At 43.5% G+C, this 25,304-nt stretch overlaps 1 long non-coding RNA gene across 1 annotated transcript in view; it reads left to right on the forward strand.

Moving 5' to 3' along the window:
* LOC308145868 overlaps positions 1-25,304 on the forward strand; it is a 119,630-nt gene that overhangs the window by 94,073 nt on the left and 253 nt on the right. The window lies entirely within an intron of this gene.

The raw sequence follows: 25,304 nt of genomic DNA on the forward strand, positions 1-25,304 counted from the left end.
CAAAAGCCTCAATTACCACAAGAAATTATGAAAGAAGACAAAAAAGCATCCGAATCTGAGGCAATAGAGACAAAACCTCCCCCAGAACCATTTAAAACTTGTGTTGTTGGTTATTTCTACAATTTTCAACATTTAAGTTAAAATGCTTCAGGCATTCTCTCGACTTCACTGTGAATCACTACGACCTCCAGTTTAAAAAAAAAATAAATCTGAAATTATCATAATGTAGAATGGAGGAAAAAAATACACGCAGTTAATTTTAGTTTTGTACTTTTGTCTCAGAGTTGGAGGCAGTTTGTAAACTCCCGACTGGGAAGCTTGACATATTTAATCCACAACATAAAGGATGTGTTTTGTAAAACACGTGCTGTGGCTATATGAGGCTACCGGGGCAGCGGGGGACGTTTTATCATGACGCACAACACAGAGCGATCCGTCTTCATGGCCTAGTTGTTACATACACTCCTGCGCCGGGGCCGGGTTTAATATTTGACTGAGTTTCACTTCCAGCGAGAGGTTTTAATTAAAGTTTTCCAAAGAAATGATCCAAAAAAAAAAAAAAAAAAAGAGTTTAGAAATGATTACATCTCGAATAGTAAAGCGACTGGACAGTTGTAGGGAGTATAAACTGTCCTTTTCTTCCTCTTTCACTCATGAAATGCAAAAAAATCTCCACCAAAAGTGTTTCTCAAACCCGTTTCAGAAGGTTTTGAAGAATTTAAATCCTGAGAAAGTGTTTATAGGCGTTTAAGGACCACGTTTCCATGACGACTTGTTCAAGTGGAAATGCAAATACAGTGACTGAAAATACAACTTTTTTAATATATATATAGTTATACTTATATTTATATATATATATATATATATATATATATATATATATATATATATATATATATATATATATATATATAGTTATATATTTATTTAGTTATGTATATATATATACATAGCTATATATATAGTTCTCCTGCACATGCTCAGTAGATCAAAAGTGACGTTTGCTTTCTGGGTGTAAACGGACGTCGTTTCTCAAAACGTTGTCGTGTAAACGCGAAACTTTACTGAAAGGAAAACATAAAAATGGTGGGTTTTTTTACATGAAAGGCGGTGTCCACAAAAAATTTCTACCAAATTCAGAACTCCATTTCTGAAGACTCTCGACTCGTACTTTACTAACAAACAAAGAGACCTACTAGATGTTTACAACTTTGAAATATAAAGAATTACAACAGTTTCATTCAAATAGGTTGAATTACGGAATATAGTTCAAACTGTAGAAAATGTTCATCCGACTGCAGATATTCAAACCGCATTTAATCTGTCGGTGAACCATGTCAATCCCAAAAATGTAGCTGTAACCGGGGTTAATGTGTTTTTGCTGACTCGGGTCGATGTCGGACCAACGCGTCCAGTATTCCTGGCGTTTTGCATTTCGTCTCGGCGTTCTTCTGCGCGCAAAGTCAAAATTCCAGCGTCCCGTTCGGTGAATGTTGCGTTCGGTCGCTCCGGTCTCACGCCGCCTGTAACTCTCAGTTAAATAGCACGTCGCACCCAAGTTGAACCCCCGGGCCGAGCGGATCCTCCCCGGCCTCGTGTCGCCCCGTATCCCATAGCAACGTATCATCCCTCATCATATCTGCGTCCGTGACGGCCGGAGGCCGACGCCGACTATAGATCTTCGGCGGCTCGTTGCGCTTCCTCGCCATTCGTGCCACTTGGGTTCTCCTGCGACGCGGCGGAGACGTAATAGCCTCCCTTTGAACTTCATTCCCCGAGACGTGGCTTCGCCATTCCGCTGAAACAAAGGCCGCCTTTGATGTCGCTGTTTTTAAGTCTGGGCGGCGGCGGCGGCGGCGGCGGCCCGTCCCTCTCGACTAATGAGAGCGATGACATACTGGATCTGCTCCCACCACAGCGAGTGCCCCCCCCCCCCCCTTCCCCCCGGGGAGCCAATCACTGTGCTCGATTAGTTGCATGTGAGTCACAACACCTTGTTTGTCTTTAATGTAAATCGAGGAGTGGCGGCGTCCGCTCGGCGCCATCTTCAGAGCGATCGCGGCGGCGCTCCCGGTACGTCGTTCCGATGTTGACATTGTCGTCGTGGTGCATCGGTGTAATGAAAGAAAAGAAAAACGTGTACATTTGATTCCTCTTTAATGAGCTTTCAGTGTCACAGGAACCAAATTCACCCATTTATACAAATTATATTTTAATTTCATATCAACACTGATATTATTTTATACTATAGTATGTTTATTGTACTTTATTCTACACTTTGCCCCCCCCCCAATGTAACATTGACAATTTAACAAGTTTCTTAAACACATCAATGGATTTAGAAGTTTTAATTTTACAATCAAGATGTTCCACAGACCGACTCCTTCCACTGAGATGCATTTTTCCATTACGGCCGATTGAAACCTGGGTTTTGTAAAAAACTTCAGTTCCTTTCAGTTCACATCTACTTTTTCTCTTGGGCGAATCTGTTTTGCAATTTGTTCGGTAAAATATCCAGATGAGCTTTAAACGTGGTTTTTAGAAGGTTCTACTCCACTAAATCTTTACATTTCAGTGTTTTTAGTCGTCTAAATAAAGGATCAGCATGGTTTCTGTCACCACTTCCACTAGCGACTCTAATCGCTCTTTTCTGTAGAAGAAAAACTGGATTAATGTTTGTTTTACAGGCATTCCCCCACACTTCAATGCAATAGGTGAGATATGGAACAATCAATGAGTTATACGACAAAAACAAAGCAGTCTTATTTAGAGAATCTCTGACTGTATGCAACACAGCTATTATTTGGGATACCTTTACTTTGACGTTATTAATCTGTGATTTCCACGTCAAATGTTCATCAATCGTAATACCGAGGAACTTGATCTCATGTGCCCTTTCGATTTCTAACCCGTTAATAGACAATGACGCGTCAACATATTTCCTTTAACGACAGAAAACCCTCCTGTTCCACACTCCTTCCACGTGTGCAGCAGGACACACCTTCTATCGCAATTTATAGTCTGAATGGCGACGGAACGCCCGAAACTGGTTTTGATCACTGTTTCTGGGCGAAACGTGGCGAAAGTGAAAAGCGATGAAATATTGTTTGCACCTGTCCTGCGTTCCAGGAAGGCTGCGGTCAATGTGTGTGTGTGTGTGTGTGTGTGTGTGTGTGTGTGTGTGTGTGTGTGTGTGTGTGTGTGTGTGTGTGTGTGTGTGTGTGTGTGTGTGTGTGTGTGTGTGTGTGTGTGTGTGTGTGTGTGTGTGTGTGTGTGTGTGTGTGTGTGTGTGTGTGTGTGTGTGTGCGTGCGCGTCGCTCTTTGTTTGCGTCCCCTTTCGTCTCCACCTCGGCTGCTGACCTTTGACCTCTCCCTGCGGCTGTACAGTGTGTGTGTGTGTGTGTGTGTGTGTGTGTTTCCTTTAATGTATCCGCCACGAGATGTTTCTGTTTGAAACACAGACTCTGTGATGTGTGAAGAATCTCCCTTCGCCATCTGCGCGCCGTAACGTCCTGGTCCAACATGGCCGCCCTCCCTCCCGCCCTCATTCTTCCCCCCCCCCCCTCCCCCCGGGTCGGGCGGCACATATGTAACGTCGTCTTCCCCCCGCGGGGGAAAGAAGCGGCCCAGACAAGAGCTAACTAAGCGCACATAATGTTCCTTGTGTCCAGGAAGGCGCCGCGTCGACCACGCAGGTTAATTAAATCACACGTCCAAGAATTACCTTATTGCCAGTTTCATCACATAATATTGTATTTGTCCGCACACGGTGTGAATATTTTACATTATACACATGAATCCACGTGTTCTCACTTCCTCATCTGCATCAATTTCAATGTGTTCAAGTGTCCTTAGAGGACAATGTAAAAAAAAAAGAAGAAGAAGAAGCACAAAAGCTATATGAAGAGCATTATCCTGCAACATGTTTTTAACGCGCATGATAGAGAGTAGAAAGCTTTATTCCTCCCCAGGGGGAAACACAAGCTTGCAACAGCTCAAGGTAAAAAGGTGCAGAACTTATAAAGTTAAGGAATTAAAATATGTAAACATGTAAAAATGTAAAACAAGAGCACAAAAAATAGAACTGCAACTTTCGATTCAGCAGCGAAATATGACAAGATAACGTTCAAACTATTGAGTGAAGAATTATTTGATCTACATTATTTGTCGTCTCTGCTTGTTTTAGCGCACGACTTAATGCAGGGCGACCCTCGTGATGTTGAAAACGACGTCACAGCGACGCGTCATCCTGAAACGACGGCGTCGTTGTGGATTTTGAATTAAACTGCTCCAACACCGAGTTGGGAAACGTTCACGATGTTCACGAGAGCATTATCCCCGCGGCATTAGACTTTGTTTGCGTACGCAACTGTGACTGTTTAAACACAACGATGTCATTCAGACGCGCCGCCGCCAAGATTTGACGCATTAGCGCATTATCCTGCTGTAGTTTTCTGGCTTGTTGTGTTTAGATCTCGCTACCTGACGCCACACGCTTTTGTCTTTGTGGAGCTTTATTGTCTGAGTTCGCAGGAAAACTCCCCCAAAAAGCGTGTCTTTAACCACACCGTCAGTTGGATTATGGCCTCACAGTGACATGCAGCATGTTAAAAACCCTCCGTCCACCTCGTCTCTTGGTCACTTTAATAACAATAACGTCTAAATCATTCATGATGGCGAGACGAGTCGGTCTCACTTTTTGTACTTTTTTTTTTTGCCATAAAATTTGAATAAATCTGAATATGATTACAGACGGAGGAGCGTTAAATAATTCAGATTGTGCTGTAATTAAAAAGCTAACTACTTTTTTGTTTGGCACTTAAGAAGAGTTTGAGATCGTCTCCAGCATACAAAACCTCGTTCAGGCCTTTGATCATTAATCACAGGCAGTAATTACTCTCTTAAACCAGTAAATTATTCCGAGTACACTGTGATAATTACTCCAGGAACCAGGAGAGCCGGTTTTTTTTTTTTTTTTATTGTTCGATCACAATTCGGCTTCATCTCAAAACCTTTGCAATATGAAGTTAGTTGTGGGCGAGAAAATCACTCTGACTTCACCCTGGGCGTTAATTACAGGTTGTAGGTTAATGTCCTCAAAGAAAGTGAATTAAAACGAGTGTGTGTCCTCCTGCACCTCAAGGACGGACGAAAACAAAACGAAAAGGTTTATACACACACACACACACACGATATTTTGGATTATTATTGTTTGACCTTGGTCGTATTGCAGTGACGCTCGCCTGCTGCACTGGCAAAGTTTGAGTTACCGTGTTGTTTGAAAAGATTCTAGTTATTTTAACTCAAAATGAAAAGTTACTTGTATAAGTAGCTTCGCTCAATAAGTAGCATGAAGACTTATTCGCTCCTTGAGTTCAAGTTTGTGAGAGGAAGATGCTCTAAAATCTAACGTATTGAAACAAACACAACATGAGGGGAAGAAAAGGATTATTTCAGGCTGTTAATTCTTGTGCCTGCCCGAGTTACAAGGCTACTGTCCCAGATAGCCGTTTAGCTGTTATTTTATTTTATTTTATTTTATTTTATAAATTTTTTTTTATTAAATTGAATTGAATTGAATTCATTTAAATTTTTATTATAATTTTTTATTTTTTATATATTTTATTTTATTTTTAAATTTTATTTTATTCTTAAATTTAATTACATTTTATTTTTACATTTTATTTCAGTGGATAGGAGAGGCAAAACACAATGACATTTTTCGGTTTTCACTTGAACACGTTGTGGAAACGGAGTTATTCCACGGTCAGAAAGACGCTCCTGCTCCTATTAATTAGAATTTTTTATTTACATTTTTTTATTATCAACTATCAAAACATTAACTTTTCAATGTTAGAAAAACACAACTGTCCTTAACGACTCATATGGTTAAATTAAAAAAAACAAAACAGCGAGCACATTGTGATGCGGCTTTATTTGATTTCTGAAACACGTCGTCTTTTACCTTTCTAATTTCACGAAGAAGGTAAACACAAGACACACAAGAAAGCGAGACAGCGGCTGTGCAGCTTCTTTCATCACCCACAAAAAAGCGACGAGCTCGCTGAACCTCGTTGTCGCCGTCACGATCAGCGTGCGGCCGGCGTTACGTAACGACGCCGCCTCCTCGCGTTCTCGTGCGTTTAGTGATGAGAAAATTCCTTCGTTTGGCTCACAGTTTGGGAATTTTGAAGACGCACACACAACAACAACAACAGAATTACAGGTTTGGCACAAGGAGGCCAATCGAGCGACGACACGACGAGAAATAATAAATCATCGCAGCTCGCCGGCGGGCCGTTTGGGAAACAGGTGGAGCCTGTCGGAGCACAGTGTGGAGGAAGACGAAGAATAAGAAGAAGAAGAAGAAGTACACTCTGCTCCTCTTTTTTCCTATATAACCTGAAACCGACGCGCTCGGTTTAACCCTTTAACCACCTGCGCGGTTTGAATTCAGGTCCCGGGTCCATTTTTTTTTTTTTTTTTACTGCAAAAAAAGTCCGAGAAAATAATGAAAATTAATAAGACCTATTCACACGAACCTGAATTCATGCTTGTTGTATTTCAGGAGCGCTTGACGTCGCCGGGGTTTTAAAAAAAAAAGGCACTTTAAGACAAATGGAGACAAACCAAAGAGACATACAATCACATTTCTTGCAAATTGGAGTCGCACTGATAAAATCGCACATTTTGCACCATTTCTAGTTTTTTTTTTTTTAAAGAACACGGGCTTTAGTGGTCCTTGAATATTGCTGTGATACAGTAGCCTGTTAAATACCTTAAATATGACTTACGGGAGGAATTACGAGAGTTTTGTCATATTTTGAAGGTATTTGAAGGAATGCGAGGTGTTTTGCTTAAAAAAAAAAAAAAGAAAAGAGAGAGAAGAAAGATGTTTTTTTAAAAACCTGGTGTTTATGCTACAGGGAAAAACACGACAAAGTAGTTTCTACTGTGATCTTGTCAGATTTGAAGAAAAACCTGAGGAGGAGCAGGTCGCGGTCACTGCAGGCGTCCTCGTCGTCTCCGACACACACACACACACACACACACACCGCTCGGCCAAGGCGTGTGGCTGGACGTATATATAGGCCGCCACATATACACACACACACACACACACACACACACACACACACACACACACGGCGTTCCTTTTAAGCAAATGCGCGCTGGCAGCAGACTGGATGAACCCGAACACACTGCAGAACAAACACATCCCTCGCGGCGCCGCGCTGGAACGGCGGCGAGAAAACAAGAGGCGAGTGGAAAAGATGAACCGATTGAGTAACGTGGAGGGGAGGGGGGGGGGAGGTGTGTGTGTGTGTGGGGGGGGGGGGGCTTGTTCCTCTGCTTCCTATATCGCCGTTCACATGCGGGAGACGTGGAAACAACCTGTCTTCCGGATGTGACGCTTGATTGTGTGTGTGTTGAATGTAAGCATGCACACACACACACGCCTATGCACATGTGGATTGGTGTGTGTGTGTGTGTGTGTGTATGTGTGTGTGTATGACATAAAGCTAATCCAGGCCGGGACCACACAGGCGTTCAGGGGAGGGGGCTCTCGCCCCGACTACCCCAACACAACGTTTGGCCAAGAAAATCACCTCCCAGCCTGTTGGCTCACACACACACACACACACACACACACACACACACACACACACACACACACACACACACACACACACACTATCTTCTCCTCTTTCAGGAGGAGATGGAGGTTGTAGCCTAAAGGTGGGTGTAGTTACGGCTCCGTGGTGCCCGGGGGGGGGGGGGGGCTCACCAGGCCTGGTAGGCTTCATTACACCAGTCAGTGTGTGTGTGTGTGTGTGTGGGGGGGGGGGGGGGGGGGTCATGTAAGAATTGACCACGTCGGTGTGTGTCTGAGGTCTCTTTACACTTTTATTGCTCGTTACTGGTGTGGCTCAGACGTGGAGTTGAATGAAGTTGGGGGGGGGGGGGTTGTCGGTTCGGGGGGGGTGCAGGTCTTTGTTCGCAGAAAGCCGTGAATGCTTTACACAAGACGTGGATTCACATCAATCCTTAAACCTCTATTTGTGTCGTCTGGGTAAATCCACCGTGTTGATCGATAATCTCATCTGGCCGTAATACTTCAGATTATACTTTTATACTGTCGATTCATACTGTCCGTTAAAGATCCTCGCCGTGTGGCGTTGCTCTTATTATAAGAAGGAACGTTAGGACGCAGCGACACCAGGATGAGTACCAACCTTTAGCTACTGGCTGGTTAAGAGCTGCAGCTGATCCAGGTTCTCCAAGCCAGCTGGTTCAGTGGGGGGGTGAGGGGAGGGGAGGGGGGGAGGTGGGGAGGGGGGATTTGGCTCAATCCCACCCCAAAGTGTCCAGGCTTTGCTCCGTTGCTTGATAATTTGTGCATATTTATTTATGTGATTTTTATTTGTGCCTCTTGTTTGTCTGCCTGACGCGAGTCTGGTTTGTTTTATTTGTACTGCGGCTGGTGCCTGGACCTCAGCCCCGTGTGTAAACACACACACACACACACACACACACACAATCACTGTGCATTAAAATTAATTTCTGTTCCGTCTAATTCACGACAATTTTTGTATTTTTTGGTAGGTGTTTGTGGATTAGGTGTAAAACAGGCGTGAAACATAAAGAAATGTAATATACATGAAGCAGTACGTGGTGGAATTCAACATAGCTGGCCATTATCATGAATAAATGCATGAGCGGGCTTCCTATTGTTATTGTTGGAGTCGCAGGTTTGTGTTTATCGGTGAATTCTTGTGTTTTTTTTAAAACCTCCGCGGGCTGATATTCCAGGTAATTCGGGAATCGAATCGCAAATTTCCTTTATTGCAAATGCATCCGTGTTCCTTTGGGAGACATTTTAATAGTGATATCAAACACTGAGGGGTGTTTATGTGAGATTTCCCAGGATGCAGCGCGTTACGGCGCGAGTCAGATAACACAACTGTGTCTTCTTCTTTTTTTTTTCCCATTCCGTTGCAAGCGAAAGCGTCTTCAACAATTTTTTGAATAAATCTGCCTCTGCCGTGGCTGTTTGAGGGTTTTCCTGCAGCTTCATTGCTAATCTGGGAAAAGGGGACCTCTCCCCGGGTGGTTGGCATGGCAACAGCACCTGTGTGGGTGCATCAGTGAGAGATGAAGGACGGAGGATGGGGGGGGGGGGGGGTGGAGATGGGGGGGAGAAGCGTAGTGATTGCCCAGATTGCTGGCACAGTTGGATAAAGTTAACCATGCAGCCAGCCAGCGTGAGTGTGCGTGTACACACACACACAGAGTGGTGTGTGTGTGTGTGTGTGTGTGTGTGTGTGTGTGTGTGTGCGCTGCAGGTTAGGCTCGGTGCCCAGTCACACCACAGACACACTCAACCCTCTCCTCTGGCCTACTATGTCATCATTGCCAGCTCAATCTGCCTAATGACACACACACACACACACACACATCTGCCTAATGACAAACACACACACACATTTTCTCCATTTTTCAGATGCTTCGCTGCTTCTAAAATTCTCCTTCCATTCAGAAGATGGTTCATTTAGTCGGTTTATAGTGTAGCTTTAAGCAGGTAAATGGTTTAGCAGGTCAGTCCAGTCGAGGGCTGGTCGGTCGGTCGGTTGGTTGGTTGGTTAGTTGTTTGGTGGGCTGGTAAACAACTCTATACCGTAAATAATCAGACTCGTTGTGCAAAATCATCTTAAAATCTCCCAGAACATGGAAGCTAAAAAAAAAAAAAAAAAATGTGTGGTTACAATCGGGACACTTCCACGAGCTGTGAGGAAACGATGGGGTGTGAGGAAGTGGACATCTCCCGGAAAGAAAACAATAGTGGAACACACACACACACACACACACACACACATAGGCACACACACACACATGCACACATGCACAAATGCAGCCAAGATTTTCACACCAAGTGCAGTTTTACTTAAGGTGGACCGGCTGGATGTGTGTGCATGTGTGTGTGCATGTGTGTGTGTGTGTGGGGGGGGGGGTCACACTGGTCAAAGACGAGACGCTCAGCTGGAGAAAAACCAGTGAAAAAGTGCAAATATCACAATTCAGTTTTCTGTGCGAGCCGGCAGTCAACAGGTCCACCTTAAGGAGGCAGATTTAAAGAAAAAAGAAAGAAAGTGGACTAAAGGAGAAGAAGTGAAAAAAAAGAAAAGAGGAGTTGGATTTGTTTTCCAAACTCAGTCACATTCTTGGCAGCACCTCGGCTTGTCCTTGCCAAAGGAGGGTGGGAAGAGGAGGGATGAGAGAGGTAAAGAGAGAGGGAGAGGGAGGGAGGAAAGAAAGTGGAAGTGGGAGAGAGAAAGAGCAGATTGTTTCCCCCCCCCCCCTTCCTTTCTGCCCACCGTCTAGAGCATTAAAAGTTAATAGGTTAACAATGTAGATGTGGAGTGCTGCGCTTAAAGCTGCAGACGCTCAGTTAAAGGTTCAACCAACAGCTTTTTTCTTTTTTATAAACCAACGCTTCGGCCCCGTTGTCACGGCAACGACTTCAACGTGGAAAACGCGAAAAACTTTTCGGCGGTGCAGTTCGTTTTGGAGTCACTAAAAACACAACTTCATGTAAACAAGCGAAAGAGAAAACGACGCTTTCTGGAAAGACTCAGGCTGAAGTCTCGTGCTGGCGGCCGTCGGATAAATAAGTTCTTTTTAAAAAAAATATTTAACAGAAGTTCAGTTTAAAGGAGCCGGAGCGTCTTTCTGTTCATCCCGGGAATAACTCGTTTACACGACGACGGCGCTCGGAGACACTGAAAACTGCAACAGCGTAACAATTTGCAGTGTTTTAGAAGAGGCTGTCGATCCCCGTTGCCGTGGAAACGGGGGAGAAAACATAACTCGTTTACACGACGACGACGCTCGGAGACACTGAAAACTGCAACGGCGCCCCATTTTTTGTGTTTTAGAAGAGGCTCTCGATCCCCGTTGCCGTGGAAACGGGGAGAGAAAACCCAACTTTCTCGAAACGACGCTAATGTCCGTGTTGTCCCATTGTTAATGTTTAGAGCAGATTGTTCTCTTCTGCATGTGTATGCGTGTGTATGGCTTCATTACAAACAACAACAAGCAAAAAAAACAAAACAACCAACAGCTCCCACTAGTGGCCCGGCATGCTAACTGCAATGCTAACTGCAACCTCGTCCCATTGTTAATGTTTAGAGCAGATTGTTCTCTTCTGCGCGCGCGTGTGCGTGTGTGTGTGTGTGTGTGTGTGTGTGTGTGTGTGTGTGTGTGTGTGTGTGTGTGTGTGTGTGTGTGTGTGTGTGTGTGTGTGTGTGTGTGTGTGTGTGTGTGTGTGTGTGTGTGTGTGTGTGTGTGTGTGTGTGTGTGTGTGTGTGTGTGTGTGTGTGTGTGTGTGTGGGTGTGGCTTCATTACAAACGACAACAAGCAAAAAAAAAAAACAACCAACAGCTCCCACTAGTGTCCCGGCATGCTAACTGCAACCTCAGCATTTCTGCTGCTGCTGCATAAACGCGCAGAGACTTGAAACGTCGTGTTATTCTCCCTCAGTCTGGCGTTTGAACTCCTCGAAGAAGTGTCGATTACATTTTCCCTCCGAGTTAATTCGGTGCCGATCAGATGCCTATCTGACAGGTTTTTTTTTTTTTTTTTTTTGTTTTGCGTGACTCGTGTGAGTGTAAAACATCTCGAGGTGCCCGAAACCCTCTCTCTCTCTCGCTCTCTCTCTCTCCCGCGCATGGCGCCGCTGCACTTTAATCTCTGGCTCTCGGGCTCACGTTTCCTTTAAGCAGACACACGTGTTATTATGGTTTTTCCATACACGCGGGTCCTGTAAAAGTATACGTCGCCTCGCTTAACCTCATCCGACAATGTTCCACTTTGTGTTTACCCTCAGCAATCAGTCATGGAAAGCCAGCCACTGCTCTTCCTGCGCCATTCGCCCCAGTTTTTCCCCTCCTCTATGTATACATTTTTCCCCGTCCCTGGATATTACCATTAATAACCATAAAAAAATGCATATATTAAGCTGTTTTTAATCCGCTTACAGATTGCCTTTGCATGCGGTAGAGCAGGCCGGGATGTGTGTGTGTGTGTGTGTGTGTGTGTGTGTGTGTGTGTGTGTCCCTGAACGGCCTTTGTGAGGTCAAACTCCAGCTTTTTTTTTTTTTTTTTTTTTTTTTTTTAAGGAATACGCTTAAAGTTCTGTTACACAAAAGAGAGACTCCGACCTCCGTCGTCATGTAAACGAACGACTGTTTACATGACAGGCGGTTGAGAAGCAGAGGATCTAATGCAACGTGTGAACGCTTCGCCATGGAGACCACGTGACACAGTTTTATTTATTTATTTATTTATGTATTTATTTGTTTTAATGAGGAGAGACATATTACCGTGATGGAGAATTAGCTTTAATTTACGGAACTCCCACCTCTTCATGACCATTGGGGGGGGGATGCCCCCCCCCGACCTTGTGATACAGTCAGCTGATCGCACGTCAATCATCGAGTCGGCGAGGCGTCGTCATGGCGACCGGGAGCCTTTCGCTGGGGCCCGTCGCACACAGTTCCAGATCCATTAAAAAGAAAGAAAAGAAACGACGCGTGTTCGGTTGCATGCTTCCCAATCGGGTAATAATCGATCGTCAAACTTTTCCTGGATTGATTTTTCCAGCTTTTTTTTTTTTTTTTTTTTAAACTCTTTATTTTCATTTTTCCATTTTTCTTCTTGACAGTAAACACAAAGAAAGAACAAAACAGCAACACCAACACAATAAAAATAAATAAATAAATAAATACAAATAAAAAAAGCACAGAAAAAGCAAACAATTAACAATAATAATAATAATAAGAAAAAATAATAATAATTTGTGCTCCCATTGACAATATTAATAAGACAAGGTCATTTAGCCTAATTTATTATTATTATAATAATGTATTTATTATTTATTTATTTCTTTTTGCTTAAAATACATCAATTATCTATTATTTGTTGTATTTGTTTGACTGATATTTCCAGCGTTTTATTAAATCCGAAGTCTTGCAGCTCTTCGACGTCGCTGCAGCTTTGAATTACACGTGGATCAATTGACTTTTCCTGACTTGTCATGACGCTGCCGCACAGCACAAGTAAAGCGACTAATCAACCTTTTTTCTTTTTTTTTTTCTTTTTAAAACCGGGAGCCGCTGCAGGTGATGTGGAAAAGCTGCTCGTTACAAACTTCCTGAACTTCCCGAAACCCTCTTGTGTGGATTTCTTTCACGACAGACTCTGCAGGATGCGTTGCGGCGTCCCGACGGGCTGCCGTTCGCCCGCGGGCTCCGTGTTAGATGATGGAGGAGGTTGGGTGGTGGTGGTAGGGGGGGAGGGGGGAAGGTGGGAGGAGGGGGGGGGGGACAAAAATACCCATGCATGCACAAGGAGAACATGCAAAGTCCAAACGCCGCCCGAGGCGACAAAACCAGAGCGCTTGAGAGATCGTTTCAATATGTTTTCGACTAAGTCACTTCCTGCTCCGCCGCCTTATTAGCGCCTTTTATTGAAGGTGATTGATGTTGAGTTTCCGACCCCGGGTCCTCCGTCGGCTGGCCGTCGATAAATCTCAAGGAATAAAGGAACCTGTGAAAGGAACATGGGTTAAAAAAAAAAAAAAGATGGCTACTCCAATGTAATCCAGCCAAATTCAGCGACAGATTCAGATCTGGTGCCGTCAGACCGATCGCGCAGGGATCACCTCATTTTTTTTTTTGCGTTTTGTTTGTTTTGCATTACTAAAACTACGGAAAAACCACGCAGTTGGCATGCCAGGCCACAAGTGGGCGCTGTTGTTTGTTTCCATAATAAAAGCACATGTGTGTAAACGGGGCCTTCGCGGTTAATAACGGACGTACGCTTGTCATCTTTTTGTAATTTCAATTAAATTAAAAAATATATATATATTTGCTTTGACTTCCAATGATGCTGGTTGTCTCTGCAGAAAGAAGTCATTCATCCCTCCATCCCTCCATCCATGGCGGATGTGGCTCAGCTTGTAGACACTTGTCGGAAGGTTGCCGGTTCAACTCTGCATTCTCCACCTGTCCACATGTTTACGAGTCCACGTGATTAATGATTTGCTTTGGGACTGATTGAAGCAGTGGAAAAGTCAAAATACATTCACCATCCATCCTTTATCTTCCAGAACGTTGACGCTGGTTTGGGATTTAAAACCAGTTACTAGCTTTTATCCACATAAATGAGCACAAATGTACAAGTTTATCTCAGTTTTGGAGGCTGATCGTACTCGTGACGATCCCAATAGATGGCAAAGTGTCTGTTTTCGTCATAGAGGCTGGATGTTTATTGCACGAGATGAGAAAAAGACAAGCAGATCGCTGGCGGGTTGTAGTTGCATGAGCTAATTGTTGCTCGTTTGGTATTCACATGTTTATCTGCTGCAGCCGGACAATAAGACGTTAAGAATGAAAGACTTTGTGGGGTTTGAGGAGGCGGAGGAGGAGGAGGAGGAGGAGGAGGAGGAGGAGGAGGAGGAGGCAGCTGGCAGCATCGTAACTGAGCTTGCCTGTCACACGAGGATGAGGATGTCAAGTAAATTTATGACCCCCCGGGTCGCTGCGGTGCCAGGCACTGGCCACCGGGACCGGCCGCTGAGCAAGGCAGCTCGGTGCCTGGAGGTGCGCCGGAGCGGGATGTGAACGTGAACCTCCAGAGCAGCTGCAAGCCGCCCGTTTCGGTTCCCTTCTGTGTGGCTTTGCAATTGAATTCAATTTTTTGGAGTCATTTTGTGTCCCTTTATAATAATTATATATTATATTATAATTATATTATATATAATCTCTTTGTCGCTATGTTATGTTACATTCCACAAAATGTTGTTTTTGTCATTAGATTTTTTTTTTGGTCTTGTTACTATATTAGGTCCATTTGTAGATTCTTTACAAGTTTTGTTATTTGGTATCCCTTCTTTGTCACTGCATCTCTTTGATGTTGATTTTACACCTTTGTGTGGCAAACTTTTCCCTTTCAAGTGTTCAACTTTAACGTTTTCTGTCCCTGGATCACCGGTTTACGCCAGTTTCCGTTCCGTCTTGTCGTTTCTCATGGCTTTTTTTGCCACTCCGTACCTCAGTGTCGCTGTTTTACATTCCCCGGTCTTATTTTCATCACTCGTTTGCGTCTCTTTGAGGCGAAATTCTCCCCTCAGCATCACTTTGGAGCCTCTTTGCCCTGAAACACCTGTCGCTGCGGTGCTTGATTGTTAATCCTACCCCCCCCACCACCACCACCACCACCACGATTGCGGGGGTTTGTTTTACTAGCCTTATCGTTTTTCATTATCTCCATTATTTTTCAAACCTGACACAAAGAGAGCTGATAAGAGCAAGTAAAGGCAGCTGGTGATGTTGTGTTGTGTGGAGATGGAAAGAAATATGCTGGGGAAAAATATCACTCCCTCTATATATAAAAAAAAAAAAGGCAGTTGAAAGAAGGAAGAGATTAAAGAAAGACGTTCTGTGAGAGGATGAGATTAAAGCAAGCGATTGCTGCTAAAAAAAAAAAGAGAAATAGTGCAAGAAGAGAGAAAGCGTACAGAAACTGTGCTGTGTCGCAAGCGTTTTGCTCGTATTTGTCCTTGGCGGCGGCCCAGACCTATATTCACGCACAAACACACACATACAGCACATGCAAACAGAATAAGAAACATGCTGTTACCAGCGGAGACAGGGCAGGACACTGTGTTCCCGTTTTGCAGCGAAGCAAACTGAGGGATTTAGTGTGTGCACTATATAAAGACTTTAAAGACGCACACAGTGGGACGCGGGATCTTTAACTTGTTGTAGTAACACATTACCCTGCTTGTACACGCCAATCAAAGGAACAGATTTTTTTTATTTTTTTTTATTTTTTTTTTAAAGAACCCTTTGTTTTGCTTGTTGGATATTTAAATTTAGGACGAGCGTATGAGCTCAACCAGCAGCCTGAACGCTCGGCGTCAAACTAGGACAAAGTTCAAACACACTGCAACCAGAGATTCGTGGTTTTTTTTTGGGGGGGTGGTTTTTTTTTTTCGTCAAGTGATTCCTGCATCAGGTGTCGCGAGCTGCTAGCGTCAGACCTTCCTGGACAGTAAATAAACTGGGAGCGTCTGTTTTTTTGGTGTTTCCGTTCCGTCCCCCCCCCCCCCCGATTCACCGCTCCCGCGTGAGGAGGTTGAACATTAACGTTTGTCTTTGTGCGTACGTTAGACGCCCCGTGTTTGCGCGTTCGCCGAAAAAAAACCTTGCAAGGTCACGCCGGGGTCGAAACGCAGACGGCGTCCATGGTCGCCTCGCCGTGACCCATTAAGCGACGATTAATAATTTGCCCTGACGTTAATTAGGCCCGGGGCGCGAGCGGCGACGTAGCATGAAACATGATCCCTTTGCCTTTTGACTACATTCCACCTCGGGGTGCTCTCACACCCATCTTACCCCTTATATTATATCATATATTTCATCTGGCATATTGCATGTACATATACATATATTTATACATGTGCAAGTACACTATTACCATTGGTATTATTTTTATTATTATTATTATTATTATTATTATTATTACTATTATTACTGATATATATATATATATATATAGTTATTTTATTGCTACCATATTGTTATTGTTATATTATTGCTACCATTATTAGTAGTACTATACACGAGTATTATACACTATTACACATTGTTATTATCTGTATTATTGTTATTATTATTATATAACGCCTACTTCTAATGGCTCTGCCACTGCACCTTACTATTTATTTATCTTGCTTTTTTCTCCTGCTTATTTCTAAGTGCCCATGTTCCGTTCTGTGTTTTACTTTATGTCCTATACCCAGATATTTTTATTTTTTACGTTTATTTCTATTTTATTGTATTTTATAATATCCGTATGTACGAGATTGCTGCAACAAAACAATTTCTCTTCGGGGATGAATAAAGTAATTATGTATCTATCTACCTATCTATATATATATATACTTTCCTCGCCCCCCCTTACACGCACTTTAAATTCTGAAGTAGACTTTTTTCGGTATTTTGTGGCTTCGGCTTAAAGAGTTAGTTAATCAGTCAAAAAGCCCTGAATCGAAATGCTGTTTCTCGGGCCAAAGTCCACGACATTCTTTTTTTTTTGTCAAACCTAAGGGTGAATCTGACATTTAAGCAGACTGAAATTTAAATAGTGACGTGCAGACAGAGAAACGGGAGGTAATGTCAGAAAGCCCCGAGCTTTTTTTTTTTCTTCCACGCTGTGAGAATTTTAAAATCGCTACGCCTCTAAAAACAATTAGAAAGTTTTCGGGGGTCGTTTTCAGACCTGCTTCGGAAGCAACAGGCTTCGCTCATTTGTCACACTTTGCCTGGACGAAGCAAAGCCCAGAAACCGCGAAGTATAATTACCGTCGGCTAACCGAAGTGGGCCGCCGCGTGTCCCGGCAGGACCAAGATGGATGGATAGTTTGTGTTTACGGGGACGTTTCACCGCGGACTCTCGCCTCCTCGGGAATGTCACAGTTTACATTCGCTCCTCTCGTCAACGACATAAACGGCCAAGGACTTTCATGTGGCGGTTGATTTGTGGAAACGAGGCCGAGATAGATGTTGACCGGAGCTCCTTCGCGCTCGTGTTCGGCTGCATATTTGGTCATTTAAGGGGTTGGAAACGCGCGGCGGCGACACACGAGGCAAGGCAGCGCTTCCAGCGCAGGTTGGCGACCGGCAGGTTGGATTTTAAAGTTTAAGAAAAAAAAAGAAGAAGAAAGAAACGGTCAGAATTTTAATTTCCTGGGGTATAGCATTGTTAATTGTTAACGGAACCACTTTAAACATGTTTGGTTCAACTGTCCCTCCGTTCCTCCATCCATCCGTCATCCATCCATCATGAAGGCGTCCCCAACTGTCATTGGGCGAATCCTTCACACACCTTCTTGGCGATTTTGAGTCACCAAGTTACATGAACCGACGGGTGATTAGACCAAAACTAAGATTTCTTTTGTTTCCATATTTAAAACAACAGAAAAAAAACTGTGCGATTAATGTTTAATTGACATAAAGTTTAAGCTGGCTGCCGTCTCCATGTAGACGGACATCGTTTTTAGAATGTCGTCGTGTAAACGTGTAACTTTTCCGAAACAAAAACGACGTGTTTTCAAAGTAATTCCTGCTTTTATATAAAACAAAACATCTTCATGTCAAGGGTTGAAATTGAGCACATCTGGGCCAAGTGGCGTCGACGATCCATCACACTCCCGCGCGCTCGAAATAAAAAGAAACAATCCCAAACAAGTCGAGTTATCAAGTGTGGGATGCATCTGGAAGACGCTCCTCTCTGTAAATCTGACCGGACGGAAACACGGCAGGCAAGCGAGAACCTGACAATCGCAGCGGTGTTATGAACGACACAGATCGGGAGAAATCTGCGTTCAACCAGCCGCCTAATAAGTCGGCGGTCTGATGTCGGCGCTCCGCAGCTCGACATCATCAAAGTGTCTCGACTCGCTCGAACCCAACAGGCTGCCAACTGATGAGAGTGAAGTCTCGGGAGGAAAACATTCCTAAATATTATCTCTCTGCGCTTTAATGGTGTGATTTCTCTCTGTCAAAACACAGCACGAGCATCCCCCAATCATCATCATCATCATCATCCTCCTCCACCTTTGTTTTTCTCTTCTCTCCTCTTTATTTTTGAAGAGCAGAGGGACATTGATCTTTTTTGGCCCGACACAGAGAGTAGGCCATGTTTAATTAATTCTCACTTTCTCCAGGCATCAACATGCATTCACTCGTTATTCGTTTGATGCATTTTAAAGCACGCAATTAAAGGTGAACCCTGTTTGAGGGGGGAAGAAATGCCAGCTTTTGCAGGTCCAATTAAAATGTTTGAGGCTGCTCTGAATCAAGGTGCATGTGGCAGAGCCATGTGTGTGTGTGTGCATGCAGATCTTGCAGTTGTAGTAGAAAATAGAAACCAACACCGTAAACGCCAACTCATTCTATATGGACAGACATCATCAGCATAGAGTTCGATCATTATCGTCAATCGATTTCATGCATTATTTCCTTGCAACGTATTCCTGGATGTAACCGCGTGCTTGATAAATATGAAGTCTGTGTATTTTCTTTGAATTTGCGCCACCTCGATGTAGTTCAGCTCGGGGCCAGACGCCCCATCCGGTTATCTTCTATAAGCACTTATCCAGTTTAAGTCACTGGAGGTTATCCGAGTCCACGCGTCCTTTCTTCTTCTTCTTCTTTTGGGTTTAACGGCAGTTTGCATCCATAAAGCTGCATGACCTTTCTATCTATCTACACTGTTTCCCCCTGCTCTCGTCATCCCTGATGATTGTTTCCCGCTCTCTCTTATCTCTGTCCCTGATTACTGTTTCCATTCTTCTTCTTTTTCTTCACTTGGGTTCAACGCCCGTGAAGTCGCCCCATCGCCATCTGCTGGTTCTATCTATCTACACTGTTTCCCCCCGCTCTCGTCATCCCTGATGATTGTTTCCCGCTCTCTCTTATCTCCGTCCCTGATTACTGTTTCCCTTCTTCTTCTTCTTTTTCTTCACTTGGGTTCAACGCCCGTGAAGTCGCCCCATCGCCATCTGCTGGTTCTATCTATCTACACTGTTTCCCCCCGCTCTCGTCATCCCTGATGATTGTGTCCCTCTCTCTCTCTTATATTTGTCCCTGATGATTGTTTCTCTCTCTTATCTTCGTCCCTGATGATTGTTTCCCCCTCTCTCTCTTATCTCCATCCCTGATGATTGTTTCCCTCTCTCTTATCTTCGTCCCTGATGACTGTTTCCCTTCTTCTTCTTCTTTTTCTTCACTTGGGTTCAACGGCAGTTGACGCCCGTGAAGTCGCCCCATCGCCATCTGCTGGTCCCAGCTAGTCCATACCATTCCTACCACTCAAGAAAACAACGAAAGAAAGAAAGAAATATTTCTGGATATGTCACTGTAGACCAGAAGGTTTCATTAAAATTGGCTTCATGCTGGGATTTGTGTAAATTCCTGTAACAATTGCAAGGTTTTGCGAAAATATCGACGTCTTCATCGTGTATACTCGCCGCCTCAGAAAAGAAGAAATTTATATTTCAACTTTAAAGGTCATTATGGCACTATTTCACCAGTCCGGCCTGCTGGAAATGGACTGAATGAATTAAAAACGTTTGACACTCTTCATGTCGGAGGATCTGAGGGGGGTCAGACTGTCACTGCTATGAATTACTTGGCTGCCAAACAAGATTGCAATAAATTCCATTTATTTAATTTGGGTACATAACTCAGGATATAACAGAATTGAGGTCTCTGGAAATATTTTTTTTTCCCAGATTGGCCTGTGGTAATACACACATAACAACACAGATCTATACTGAGCGTGAGCAGTATCCTGTAGTTTCGCGAATTAACCTCCAGAAGCGTTGATGATGCGCCGGCGTTTGGAAACTGGGCGGCGTCCAGACGGACGGCGGTCTGATGCTCTTCGCCGACCACAGCGGGTGAAACGATGTCCCGGGGGGGGGTACTTCCCGAACTTCCCTCACAAGTCATTCCTTCTCATTTCTGTCCGATATTCTACTTTCCTGCAATAAATAAAAAGCAAAACCGACATATTAGGTTGTGTCCGCGCCTCCATTGGAAGATCGGCCAAAAAGCATGTTCTGCAGAAGCCATTCATCCCGATTTTAAAGTCCAGACTGACGTCCTCACGTCACTTTTTATTGTTATTAATGACCACGGGCCGCCGGAGGTTCATTTCCCAACCGAATTGCTCGTTGGACCAGCAGAGGAATTTATCCATGTATGTACATTTGTGGCGGAAAGCGTCAGAATCCAAGCAAAAGATCTGCGTTTTGACACGCCTTACGTCTTCCTGTTATTCGTCTCCCGCCTCTGATAGAGCGGGTTTACTTTGTCCTCGTTCCAGCGGTGACCTAAATCACCCCACCTTTCATCAACTTTACCTTTTTGCACTCGCGCTAAAACAGCGTGTATATATTTGTCCATTCTCACTTTATCTTATTTACTCTTTTTTTTTTTTTCCCTTCTCTTTCCTCGCCTTATCGTCGCTCCTTCACTCTGTCTTTCTTCAGCTCAAGTGCGCTCTTTGTTGGCCCCAGACCACTCGACAGACGCTATTTTCATGACCTGACCTTGGATATAGGGGATATTAATGTAAGCATAACATCCTGGGTTGGACTGAGGGCGAGAACGTACAAGGACACGGTAGTTGAGATGAAAGAAGGGAACCGTAAAGCTCCTGGATATGCAGAGATAAGTTTTGGTACCATGATTTATTGCACTGTTATTGTGTTTTTTCTTGGGGGGGGGGGTTCTTTTCCTCAAAGTACCTCGAAGCGCCGCTCTGTGTTTAACAATTTCCTTGTCATCCCCGCGAATAAGAAAAACAAACAGCCCTGAAATTGCAAAATAGCTGAAGGTGTTTTGAGCTGGAATTTTCGCTCCGGGGGGAGGTGGAGAAAATTTCACAAGTTCTTTTTTTTTTTAATGTGTGTTTGTAAAGTGGGTTGCCCTTTGTTCTCGCTCACACGGGTCGGGTCGGTGGTGCAGGTTCTCAAGCAGCTGATGACTGGAAGCCGTTTCCTTCCCTTTTGGGTTCAAATCTATAGAAAGTTTCCCAAGTAAGTGTTTTGTTTTTGTCTTTTTGGGTGACGAGGTTGCTGGAACAAAACTTTGATGGTGTGCTTCCAGTGTAAAACGCCAAAAACGAAATATTTAATATAGTTAATTACAATCTGAAGACATAATGAGCGATGCCACAAAATCAAATGATAATCTGAGTTTAATCTGAGCGCTAAATTTAACATTTCTCTCAGTGCTTTTTTTTTTTTTTTTTTACGGCTCTCGGGATTATGAACCAACTTCATGGGATCCACCATCAGTGAGAATTTCACAATAGCGTACATCACAATTCAGATAATTTATGATAATCTCAATCCTGACCTGAGCTCGTTGGGGTTGCTGCAGATTGTTGGAGGACTGGTCTTTGACACTCTACAGCTGAAAGATATATATATTTTGTTTAAATCAATATATTCATATTCGTGAAGGAATTCGTTGAAGGAAAACTGCTGCTTTTCTTCAGATTTTCATATTATTATCTGTAATCTCACAATGTATTTTCCATTTCTTCCTCATCTCAATTGGACTTCCTCGTCAAATCTGACTTAAATAATGTGAGGCGACGAGAATCTACAGATCAAGTGCTTCGGACAGTCTCACACAGAAGACATGTCCAAACTCTCCTCCTTCAGTGGTGCAAAACCTTCGATTTTCCTTCAGCCGGGCTATTTTTGGACGTGAAGGCGATAATGGAGAGGAAGCGACGAGGCCTCGGATCATAAAGGATGTTTGTCATGCTTTTTAATAGCTGCATATTTCTCAGTAAAGAGACGATGGGGGCGGGGGGGGGGGGTCACTGGCTGGCTCACTGGCTGCTATTTAGACAAAATTTCACTTCACTGACCACACAATGGCTCCCCTTCTCCTCCTCTGGCCTGGTTGTCCCAGCGTGATAAACAAGCAGTTGTTTGTGCGACAAACACAAACTGAGGCTAGTGCCACTTGTAGCAACAGTTGATGTGATAGAGAGACGGGCTTTGATAAAGCACACTCCATTAGTGGTGGGCCTCCAGGGTTGATGTCATTACTGACCTATTCAGCATTTCAGCATCTCACCGCCGCCTCAGAGAAGAGTGCTGGTAAACAACTCCGACTCCCCATCCTTTCATATTCTTATATATATATATATATATATATATGAATGTACGCTGGGACTCCTGAGTTTATTTTTTTCAGGACAAACTAATTGAATTGCAGTAATTAAGAAGCTGCTCAGGCGGCTGTTTGTTCAACTCTCCTCTAAGTCGGCAATCAGCCGCCATGATAGTCGCAGCATTCATCAAAACACCGGAGCTCTTTATCTCATTAATGAAAACGCGGTCGACTGTCTAATATATAAGACATTCAAATGTGAATATTTTTCAATAAAAACTCCTGCATGTAAAATGTCAAAATTAAAGAATAATCTTCTGTTACTGATGTATTGGTTTAGGTTTTGGCTTTAGCTCTTATTTCTGGTGTGTAATGAGTCACTTAAGCTCCTTTTTTACTCATTGATCAGGTACTTATGAGAAGATCAACTCTGATCATCGCAAGACCAGAAAATCCTATAAAACTCCACAATTATAGCTGCAAATATAAAGAGAGCTAATTTTATGTGTCTTCTTATAAACAGAGTGTAAAGATTTTATACAATTTTTTCCCCCTGCAAAAAAGTCAGTAATTAATTTATTTTAATACAAAACCTGGTTTTGAGTGCACTTGAAAATAACTTTCATCTTCTAATTGAACTTTTAAACCAGTAATGTATCTATTATTTATATCCAAATATCTGTTTTTAAATATTTTTTCATGCCTTAATGTATAAAAAGTTGTTTAAAAAAAAACAATGGGCTAGAATTTAGTTTAATGTGTTGAAGCAAAGTGTTCAAAAGTGTAAATCATCACATATTTTTAGTCTCTGTCTGAACATTGTGTCAGTTGTTGGACTTAATAGAGCTTTAAAATATAATCTGTCTAAATAGCTGAACTTAATCCATAATCTGACCTATATGTGTCGGGCTTTGATTCATATATTCTCCGTACGTCCTTATTTAGAAACGTTAATGTGACAAGATGGAAGAGTGAGAGGAATTATTCAGTGATGAAAAGCTAATTAGCCTGCGAATGACGGTTGTTTTGAAAGCGGCGTACAGTATAATCTCTCCATTAGCAATAGAAAAAGCTATAATATCGGTCCCGTCTGAGGGCATTCTCATGCCCTGTATCCCACTGTTCCAGATTAGAAAGGCATTGAAGCAGGGATTAGCGGAGGAAAGAATAAAGCCTTCCTTGGACAAGGGGGGGGGGGGGGGGGACTAATGGATTAAGACCCTCTGAGACACACAAACACATCCTTCCTCACATTCAGCTGCTCATCTGAAGAAAAAAAAATGCTTAAACGGGGTCGGGCGGCGGTTTTCCAGGAACTGGCGGACGGTAGTCGGAACAGCTGAAGGTGACGGGAGCGTGTGACCCGGAGGAATGAGGAAAAGAGCTTCCGTAACGTTAGACGCCCTCGCGGGATGAGTTCAAGCCGATCGACACGCTTCTGGGCGACATTCCTGTAGCCCTGCTACTTTTAGCGCCGGCGACGCGCTAGCTACCGATTACTTTGAGCTAATTAGTTACAGTTACGGAAGTTCTGTCGTGGGGGGGTGGGGTTGTTAATCCATGAAAACAGATTTTACAGTTTCCTTTTCAATTAAACTCCAGCTTCCTTTAGAAATGCTTTCATTCCTCTGGAAATGACTCGGGAAATATCTCACACCGTCAGTAGCATTAGCATTAGCCTCCCTAGATTAAAAAATACAGACTATAGAGCAGGGATGTCAAACTGTTTTCAGTTCAGGGGCCACATCCAAACCAATCTGACCTCTGGGGGGCCGAACAAGTCAAACGTAACATGTTAAACTGCAGATATGGACAAATGCAATGATCCTTTTGTAACGGCAAGAATTTGCCAGTCAATTCTGAAATGTACATATTAAAGGAAATCAGATATTATTATATTTGCAACAAAAAAACACCTCAGTCACCTGTATCTGGATATCGTATTCTGGATTAAAACAATTTGTCATCATCTGGAACATTTTATTTGAGTTTACGTGTCTGAAGTATCATTTCACATAAGTTGGACTCATTGTTTTATTGTGAAAGGCGTTGTGTTATGTGAACTCCACAGATGCATTAATGTCGGGAGTCAAATTCTGACCAAGGGTGGTTTTGAATGTCGTTTTGGACAATCTAGTGTTTTTAGGTCAGCCTCTGTCAGTTTTCATATTTATACTTTAAAAAAAAAAAAAAATCACATGGCGGGCCGGATTAGATCCTCTGGCGGGCCGCATGTTTGACACCCTTGCTATAGAGCATCTTCCTCCCTCTATCACCCAGATTGTAGACCATCGTCCTCCTACAGACTGGTGGAACTTGTTGTGTTGAGCTGTCAGGCACATGAACGATGCTTTGTGGGACGAGGGAACTGGAGGGAACAACGGCCCTCAGTGTTTGCGTTCATAGTGTGAGACAACCGTGAGGACGGGATGAGGTAAAGAGGCGTGTTGGAAGCCCGGCCGGCGGCCCAGCTGGTGTTTTGAGTGGCCGACCGGTTCGGTTGGCGAATTGTGACACACTTTGGGCGGAAGACGGGT

This window comes from Blennius ocellaris (genome assembly GCF_963422515.1).
Source record: "Blennius ocellaris genome assembly, chromosome: 21".
NCBI classification, from domain to species: domain Eukaryota; kingdom Metazoa; phylum Chordata; class Actinopteri; order Blenniiformes; family Blenniidae; genus Blennius; species Blennius ocellaris.